Here is an 11,017-nt window from a genome sequence, read left to right on the forward strand (position 1 = left end):
TAGGAATGAAAAAACATGCCCCGGCTACAAATTATGTATGGTATATTTTAAGAAACTGATAAATATTTCCATTGTTTGTTTTGGCAGGGAAAAAAAAAAGCTTTAAAAAATCTGCTTATAATATCAGCCTGTGGCAGATAAAGAGAATTAGAATTGAGCATACCACAGTTTACTAATTTTTCTAAACGTTTTGTATGAATTTAAAGTCTTTCTGTTTGGGTCTTGAGTGGTAGTTGAGATGGAAATGTTTCTAAGACCTGGCAACCAAACCATAGGCTTCAAACACCTTTGAAGGCACCACAAGAAAACAAAAAGCCTCTCGCATTACTTTCATTTCATTTTTTTTTGTTTTGTCCTGCGGGATTCCGGTCCTGATGCATACATCTGAAGCATTTTGGTAAGCTTTTAAAGAATAATTATGCATCTCATGTTTGTATCTGTTTGGAACTTCATCTGCTGGATTGGAATAATGTATTCGTGCTCTGGAGCATCCGTAATAGGCAGATTTCTATCACTGTAGTTTGGATACCTAACGACTAAACAAGGAACATGTGCGAGGGTTGTTCTTACGAGAGGGCAAGTTTACTCAGATCCCTGGAGAACACACTGGTAAACATCTTTTCTGCCATGTTTCTCCAGAAGTGTGAAGTTGGAGAAGTTCTTTTGATCAAGTGTGGCACAGACACACACACAAAAAAAACCCTACTCCTGTGGTGAGGGAACAGAAAAGCACCTGAAAACAGAATCACACAAAAAACATGGCAGTGGAGTATGCGTATACAAACCCACAGCAGGATCTGAGCATGACTGATCTTAGCTTGCCCCACAATCAGACCACTGAATGCAAACATGACGCCTGGCATGATTCAAAATAACTTCAGAGACTTCTGCTGGATGAAAATAGGAAACGTGGGTTTTTTCCTGCCACATAATGAGAATGCAAGAGCTGAAATCGGCAGTTATCAATGCCTCAGCCCCATTATAAAGACATATTTGAAGCTGTGGTATCCCAGAGTTCACTCCCTCTAATAATCGCATTCTATATTCGATGACACTAATAATAAGAAATAAGCTCAGAAAATGTAACACTTTTACCTAGATTTGGACTGTAGTTAATGTCAACAGTCTGCTACACTGACTCAGGACTACAGTTTGCTTCTGATCACCATCACTGTACCCTGCAACATCGTATATCTGCAATAAATGGACATTCGGTGCAACCCAGATGAGGATGGGTTTATTCTTGAGTCTGGTTCCTTTCAAGGTTTCTTCCTTACGCCATCTCAGGGAGTTTTTCCTTGCCATAGTCGCCACTGGCTCACTCATCAGGGACAAACTTATAAAGAACATATTCATTTTTTATCACCACATTATCTGTGTAAAGCTGCTTTGAGACAATGTTCATTGTTAAAAGCGCTATACAAATAAAAACAAATTGAATTGAATTGAATTGTTTCTTGGAAAGCCTCAGTGAACCAGTCAGGATTATTAGCGACACTGAAGTGACTGCCATTGAGCTAGTTTTCCCTTCAATGATAACAGGACGGATCCCGACAGAAAGTTAGCAGATCTTTGTAGCACTTCAAAAAATAACAAGACAAGGTCTCTGTGGATCCCGGCGGCGAGCGGTGTGAGCAGCGCTCTGTGTGTAACAATTAAAATAACACCGAGTTACAACACTGGCAAGTCTGTACACCAGGAAGTGATGATGTCAGACCATGAGAGATAAAGATGGAATATCAGCATTATTACTGTGGTATCAAGTTTTTAATGGGTATCGGGATTGTTGATTACAATATCACGTGCTATCGTGGGGAGGAAAACACACAATGATCTAATTGCAAGAGATTGCTGTTGAAAAGATTATTCTGTCAAGCTGATATAACTCTAGTTCATTTCCAATAATGCAATTAGCTGAAGATTACACTTTTGTTTTAGTGACACTTTAACCAAACTATTTACATATGAATGCTGTAGCACATCCAGAAGACAAGTTCCATTACATTGTACTAGATAACCCCCCCCTTTATTTGAAGTAAACGTATTGAATTAGACAGAAACAACAAAAAAATGCATGTTAGAGAAAATAGAATGCACAAAACTTGTGAAATCCTTACTGTTATAAAGTGCAGACACTGAAGACTCCTTCCATAAATCTTAAGTAAACATCTGGGTCAAACATCTCTTGGTTCTCTGAATAATGCTTACAGAGCTTGGATGTATGCTTTAGGTCATTATATTGTATGGTGAAGTTGGTTCCAATTAGCTGCACTCCAGATGGAACTGCATGGTGATGAAGTATAGAATGGTAGCCATGTTGAGTCAGTATCTCTTTCAACCAGAATTCATCTCTGTGAATCATGAAGCTTCCACCTCCACGTTTGACTGGGTGTGTGGCAGTCTGCTAACATCTTCTCTCCGGTTCTCTCTTTTACATAAGTTCTTCTGTTGGAGTCCAAAATGCCAAATTTGGAATAATCTGTCCACAGATATTTCCCTCAGTCATTCACTCTTCAATTCCTGTTGAACTTCGTTGTTGCATATAAACAAAAAGAACGTGTGTGTTTTAAAAAACGATAAAAAACTGGGTGCTGTAGGGACCCAACGGCCATCACAGCCTCCAAACATGGTCACCAGGGTCTCAAATTTCCAAGACACTCTCACATTCTCCCTCTCACAATAACCATGTCTCACACACACACACACACACACACACACACACACACACACACACACACACACACACACACACACACATACAAACACACCCCAAGTTTCATTGACTTTTACCAAGTCTTGATTTTTGTGCTGGATACTTTACTTTACTTTCTATATTTTCTCCGGTTCAGACGCGTATATTTGGTGAATTGGGTGTCAAAAGCGCCCAGGTACATATGACAAAACACCTAAATAGCTTGTTGCCGTTCCAGCAGAAAACCGTAAATGACGTCTCTATAAAACACGGTAGTTCTTATTTTTTTTAATGACAAAAAACTTGCCGATGGCTCACGTCACTGCAACATGCGTACACTACAAGGAGTTATCTTATAAAATCAAAGCTTTCCTACTTTGTCTGGTCCTACGAATAATGCATTTGTCATGCATAATGGAAGAACAAATTACAGATCACTTTCCCCTTCCCTGTCTACCAGCCATTGAGCCTGTGTGCACATGACAACCAATTTTAATCTCAGAAATGCCAACCTAGCGAGGCTCATGGTAATTATACTTTATAATGATTCCTTCAAACAAAAGAGCGGAGATCTGAGTCCTGCGCTGGAAGAGTTTCCTGGGTAAAAAAAACGAGTGTTTGAAGGAGGAAAAGGAAGCGGTAGCAGTCATACGGGGGCGTGCGAACTAAACAGTATCAAAACCCCGTGTGTCTGCAATGTCAGCTTAGCATAGTTGCCATGAGTTTTAAATAGCTAGCGGCAGCGACTATGGCAGAATTAAGGAATGCGTAGAGGATTTAAATTAGAGATCATCTGTAGACGTACGTACCGTGTATGAACACATTTGCTCTCAGTGGTGGGTAAGAAATTGTAAACTTAGAAGACAATGATGTTGATTGGGATCTCGAGAGCCGAAAGAGCTCTCAGGACAACATAAGGTGGTTTGTTGGAAGAAAAAAAACAAAGTGCACAACCGTTTTCAGAACCTCTCAAGAAGTCATTTACCTAGATGCTATTCAGAGCATAGATTGAGCTGCTGTTGCTGAACAGAACTGTTTATTTGAAGATTTAAGCTGACCTCAAGTTTTTGTTTTTTTTCCCCCTCATGAACCAATTATTGAGAAGTATCTGTAGAAAGCCAGTAAATGGCTGAGACAGGAGGAAAGGACTCCTAGATCAACAGTACACCCTGTAAGTGAGGGCATTTCTCTAAACAGATTTTATCTCACAGCCCATCTTAAGACAAAAGTCTTTGCAGCTTCTTTCGGTCAACCCCTATTATTGCTGCTTTCAGATAAATGACCATGCGGCGAGCTCATCAGTGGCAAGCCATGGTCTTCTATCGGGTTTTATCACCAATAATGATTTCATTAGTGTGTGTTTGTCGAGAGGATGCCACAGAATTCGCATGAGTAGCAAAAATAAAAAAAATATATAAAATCATGAACCCTAATACATGCAATCCATCTTCTTGCTCTTTTTTTTTGATGGTGTTTTGAGGTTCCGATTTTTTTTTTAAACCCTATGGTTTAACCTAACACTTTTGATTACATGTCCCAGTCCTTTAGCTTTCAGTTCATGTTATGTTTAACAACCAGTATACCATTCCAGTAAAAACCATTTGCAAGCTGGTGCTAAAGTAAAGAGTAACCCATCATTAAATTCCCATTGATTGGAGACTTCCAGAAGAGCATTCATCTGCTACCATACAGACATAAAAATACACAGTACAAACACTTTCAGCAGTGGTTTATGTAGCATCAAGAGCAGTTTAAATATGTAAATATGCCCATGAACATAAAGTAATTTGTGACCTGAAAGCCCTCGCACATCTTTCTCCATTGGCGTTCAGAAAGGCCTAGCAAAGTACCTGCTGCTCTAGCTATTTTGCATGTACGGGTTTATTTCAGGGCAAACAATGACAAGATAATCCCACGCACTCTCAGGTCAAGCAGAAGTGCCGTGTCCGGCACAAACACTTCTAGGAATGTACAGACCTCTGATCTGATCCTACCTGAATTCAGTTTTCTGACTAAATGCGCACCAGCCCAACACGGCTTTTCATTCACTTTGAAGTTTGGGAGAGGAAAAATAATGAAAGACTTGGCCTTCATCACAAGTTTTTTCTTTTTTGCTTGGTATTCCTTAGGGTTTCTTTGCCTGTGGGCTTTGACACAAAGACATTATCCAAGAAACTATTCACAGTCTAAGCCTTCGAGAGATGAAAACAGTGCCAAGGGAAGTCATGGTGTATTCTTTAAGAAGAAAAAAAAAAAGATATGCACCATGCTTTGAAGGAGGAAATGAAAAAGCCCGATCAATAACAAAAACACTACCATAATTAACCTGATAATGGACTTGAATGGGCTTCTACATCAACTGGTACTCGGATCTCTTACCCTCAAGCCAAGTGATCCTCTCCGTTCCTCTAAGGCTGCTATTCGATCGAAGTGAAGTCCTTAATGAAATACTGTGTGTGGAATCAGTTTTAAGAAGGAGAATAAATAAATATAAATAAATAATAAATAACCCTCCAGAGTTCCTCAGTTTGTCCCTCTTGGGGCTTTCTTTTTAAAGTTAATGGTTCTATGAGGAATGCTAAGACAGTGAGTCAGTTTGTCCCACAGAGATGGCTGTTATATGGAGAACCCCCGAGGAACCTTTAATCGGAAAGAGTTTCTTAATAAATTTAGGTCGGATAGAACAGTAACTCGGAAAGTGGAGACTCTGAAGCATAGCAATGGGGTCTGAAAGTTTACTATTTTTTTGCAGTTACAGTGGTGGAGATCACAACCCACGTTACCGGAATTATGTTCAGGGGTAAGGATTATGTTCGGACACTAGAATAAACTAAAACCTAATGTGGAAATATCAAAAATAGAAAGCTTTATAGAGTTATTTGAAACGTGAACAACATTTTTGGAATAGAGCCATGCTGTTCAGTTCACTGCACTGTTAAAGATTTCTACAAAAAGTTTGAGAAACCCTGGGCTCCTAAATACTTCAAATTATTTTATTTAGTACATTTAGTACCACTTTTTTTTTATATAAAATTCAACAAAAACACACATTTCACAACTTTGTATAAGTCGACTTGAATACAAGTCTCTCCGTTTTGCTAAAACCCTCTGCACTGCACATGGAATTCATTTTATTTTCAGGTTCTTTTTCATATAATATTAAAATGTTTTAAACGAGAAGAAAGAGCCCAGAAACATGCATTTTTGGTGTTAGTTTTGACCTCCTTCCACTATTACAGTCACATCAGCTGTCTATCCCCTCTTTCTTCTGTAGATTCCTGTAAACGTATTAAATTTACACAGTCCACGTATGTCATGCTAATTCTTCCTGAAATCAAAACAGTATGCAAATGAGATATTTTAGGCTGTAAAGCAAAACAAGAAGCGCTCACATTTGTGCTGTGCTTGCTTTTCGTCATTAGGAATTCATTTTGTCGCTTGAATGAACAACAACCAACCTTGAACCTGTATCAGTCATCGAGTCGCTAGCAGAAAAGAGTGTGCACTCAATGTTTCACGCATTTTGACAGGCACCATATGGACAAGTTTGTGGACATAAGATTTGCTTTTTGAACAACACATTCCACATTGTGTCCCCAATTGTTCTATAATAACGTCCACTCTTTTAGGTAGATGTTCCACCAAAATTTGGAAAGTGCTTGTGGAGATTTGTGTTCATTCAGCCACAAGGGTGTGATGTATGTGTGATGTGGAGGCCTGGAATGCAGTCAGTTACAATAGGGTTCAATAGGGTTGAGCTCTACTGCAGGCCACTCAAGATCTTCCACTCCAACCCAAATAAACCATATCTTCATGGGGACTCTTTGGGGAAGTACAACAGTTTGGAGAAGAATGACATTTGTCCATAGTGTGTATATCAAGACCCTATACAGTTTAAATAAAGACATACAGATGATATATTATTTTTATTACTCAGGAAAAAAAACCTTAGCACTAAACCATAAATCGGATTATTATGTGAGGTTTATCCAACTGCTTTCATTTCCCAATTTTACAAGACTTGCTCTATGCTCAACAAACAGAAAGACCTTTGAGCTGGTTATTTTCTACACAACCAATATCTCCTACTAAAAGCCAAGACAGCACTTTTCTTTTTATATATATATATATATATATATATATATATATATATATATATATATATATATATATATATATTATTAACCACATAACTGGGCGCCATATGGATTACTCCATAGGAAAGGACACGAAGCTAATCTACACACTACACACACACACCGCCTTACATGTGTGGCTTTACCTCGGGCCAGCCGATGACTCGATCACCACTCTGCCTGTCAGGTCAAGCGTTGGTGGACTCCTCAACCTGAGCACGTCTCACATGCTGATCTAACGTTCCTTGAAAGCACCGACCTCTGGCTTCATCTCGCCTGAAACTGATTTCTTATCGACAGTGTGAAGAATAAAAGCACAAGTCACGCCAGTCCTACTGGGCTTTTCATTCACTTTGAAGTTCAGGAAAGGGAAAAAAAATATGAAAAGTAGACTTGGCCTTTTGTGTGTGTGTGTGTGTGTGTGTGTGTGTGTGTGTGTGTGTGTGTGTGTGTGTGTGTGTGTGTTTTGCACTTGGTATTCCTTGGCGTTTCTTTGCCTGTGGGCTTTGACACGAGGACTTTATCCAGGAAACTTTTCATTGTCTAAGCCTTTGAGAGATGGGATCACCATGCCTATAACAATGCTGGCTTCATCTGCACTGAAATGTGAAGGAGAAATAAAGAGTTTAATGTTTCAGAAACATTAATATAATTATCCTTAAAATGGTCACCTAGAATTTTGCCTTTAAAATTGTATATAATGATATGGTGCCAAGTGTTTTTTTTTTCCCTCTTTCAGCTGATTTATTTGTGTAGAGTCAAAGTGCACTTCAGTTAACAACCATATACAGAATCCAAATTCAATTTCCAGCTTCAATGCTTTTAGACTACATTACTAACAACAAAAATAAATACATTAGTGGAATAAATGTGAAAAATAACAAAAGTGATTGGTTCTATTGCACTTATTAAGGATGTACCAGATATTTTTAAATGCATCCATGATGCAGAATGGAGGTCTTTCCATCCTGTTGATCTCTGCACCCTCTAAAAATGACTCCCGAAGCGCCACTGATTTGACCGAATTAGCCGAACGTGATTGGACAGTGACGTGCAACCCACGGCTTTGAGTACGCTCTTTCACGCGCCGCTGCTCACAACAGTATTCAATATGCAACAGTGCAAGAGTTTTACTAATATTTTTTATTGAGCTCGAAAAAGAAAAACCAAGAAATAACCTCAGGAGGAATTAGATCAAGAGCAGATGGGAGAGCGATTGAAAACACCTAAATTCATACTGGGTAATATTAAAGTGTTAATGGTCCAAGCAAAAGACTTCTTTTCCCCCAAAGAAAGGCTTTCCCCAGCAAAGTCTTGTGCAGCTGACTGTAGAATGAACTTAATCCATTTTTAAATATTACTAACTAAATATAAGGAAAGCAGGCGAAATGTCCTTAACTGCTTTAAGCTTCACTGCTCTTTTCTCCAGCCAAACTAATGACTAGTCTTCCTAGAGTTAGAAGCTCAGTGTTCAAGGCTCTGGTGTACTGTTCAGAAGGTCATGGGTTCTTGATATCACATCAAGGCCCTTAATGCACTGTGCTCTAGGAATACTGTAACATGGCTGACCCTGCACTCTGACCCCAGCTTCCTAACATTACTTGGATATGTAAAGAATTGATGTCACTGTACCCAGGAGTTCTGCAGGTTTCACAAAGTCAGATTCAAAACTTTTTAAGACCAATAAGAATGAATTTTAGGCCTACAGTACATCACAACATCAAAAACACCTTGTAAATGGTTAAACTTGCACTTTGCTATTGCTGAACAATAAAATCCGTTTTACATTTGTGGTACAATCAAAGAGAGATTCGCACCAATAACAGGAAGCTGATTGGCTGTTGTATGTTGGTCTCATTTGTAGTTGTAATCCAGCGATTTATATTTGGACAAGTAAAAGAACGAACACCACCACCAAGAAAACAAACAAACAAAAATGTTCCAATGTGCCGCAGAAGCATTTCAATGAGCTTTAAAGGTAGCGTTACATGGCCATCGGAAAAGTTTGTTTATATTATTTTTTTAATGATGAAGACTAGTACAAATTTAAGGCCTTAGACTTTAAGACTCCATAGAAACCTGATATTGTACAGTACGTGACCACTGGCTAACTCTTTAGGAATAAACATATTTTGCATGTATAAATCAGTTCATATATGAGCTATATATAAACAAAAATGAATTAAATGGACTATATTCCAGCGACTATCAACTTTTAAAAGTTCGTGTTTTTCCTCATTGTGGTTGTTCTCAACCATTAATCAGTTAATTGCTACCTTCCCAAGTCACGTATATTAATTTTACGATTACAAGATTTCTCTCCCAAAGCATAGCGCTCTTATGATTCATTTTACATTTACGAGACACGTATTTAAGTCCACCACTAAAAAATTAATGAGGGACAACAGTAAGATTGTTAAAGACGTCTTAAAATGTGTCTTTGTTGGCAAAGTGTCTCAAGTGTACGCGTGTACTCGCCTACATGTTTTAGTTCCCCAGCAAATTCTGTGCATGAAAACTGTTTCTCTGGTGCGCAATACCAGTGGCCAAAAGGACACAATGTCATCCAACTGTTTCTATGCTACATTACAACTAAAACTCTTGAGTAAAAATTAACTAACTTCAAAATGTAGTGGAAAGCCTGCACAGAAAAGTGGAGCTCGTTAAACCAAGAGGGGATTTAAATCTAAAATGGGATGTTGAAGAAATATGTGCTTCACTCTGCCCAAGTTCTCCCACACTAACCCACTGCTGCGCTCCCTTCACTGGCTTCCAGTAGCTGCACGTATCAGATATAAAACACTGATTGCCTACAAGGCCAAAAATGGACCAGCACCATCTTACCTCAGAGACCTCATCACACCTCGCACTGCACCACACTGTCGGAGATCCTCCAGGAACTGCTCGACTGGTACCACCTTCTCTCAGAATGAGAGGCAAGTACACTTCAAGGCTCTTCTGTTTTGGCAGGTGTCTACACTAATTAACTTTACACAGGCTTTAACAAAAGACACGTTACACACGGTGTAACGGGTGAAATATGTTGCGCTTCCTTTAGGAGCATAGCGGTATTTTGGGAATAGCCTGGCACTGCATTTCTCCAGTATTACTGCGTGTGTTCAAGACGAGGATTATGTCCTTATTACTTTCTGAGGCTGATTTCTAAGTTTCTTTGACTAAACCGTAACGCTTTTATTTTTTTTGAAGAAAAATAAAAAAGCACGAGTTTTGGAAACCTGTCTGTGCTTATATGATTTCTGTTGCAACTGGAGTTAGCGAGCTCTCCCTTCACCCAGACTCAACGCGTTATAACGGCTTGTATTTAAACAGTAGCCGACCAAGTAAGTCATTGTTCACTGTCTTCCTCCTTCCTTTCACAACTATTTATTTTGGGAGTTTTTCTTTTAGAATCGTTGTGCGTTTAAAAATCACCCGGTTAAAGGTTTTCTCCCGAAGCCGTGCAGCTCAGAACACAGGTGAAGTGTGTTTTTTCGTTTCCGTTCGGAAATTTCATTGGTCCAATGTTATGTCCCTCAGTTTTTTGGCTGGAAGTTTGTGAAACCGGGAAAAACACAGGAAAAAATCATAAATTAGGTGCTTTATTGTTTAAGCCGCGGAGTTCAAAGCGCAGGAAAAAAGTAGCGGCTTATAGTCCGAAAAATACGTACAGTCAAAAAAGGACAAATCTAAACCTGCAGCAAAATTAAAGAACTGTTTGTAATGTAAAGCAGGGTAAAATAGGTCACATGATAACTAAGTGAAAGTAAACTAATTTGAAAAACAAATGGGTGGAATTCAGTTGAATCTGTAGAGCAGATATTTTGAAAATGAAGCAGATAATTAATAAAAACTACATTCAACCGTTCTCTGCTATTTGGCCATTTCGTACTTTAATAGAATTGTTCACTTCTATAAAGTCTGAAAATTCTTGCAATTAGCTAAATTACATGAACTGCCACAGTAGTTCATGAATTATGTTCAGTATCCTACAATTCTGTACAGCTTTATCCGTTCTGCTACAAATATTTTGTTTTTTTTTTCCATTGTGCAGAAACACATTTGCTGGTTCAGTGCAACGATGACCCTTGGCTACACCCATGGTGTAAAGTTTAGACAGCTTGAAATTCTAAAAGCTTTGAGAAGAAAAAAAAATCGAGTGCACTAAACATTTAGACAGCTGTCTGCGAAA

The sequence above is a fragment of the Silurus meridionalis genome, chromosome 9 (genome assembly GCF_014805685.1).
Source record: "Silurus meridionalis isolate SWU-2019-XX chromosome 9, ASM1480568v1, whole genome shotgun sequence".
Taxonomy (NCBI): Eukaryota; Metazoa; Chordata; class Actinopteri; order Siluriformes; family Siluridae; genus Silurus; species Silurus meridionalis.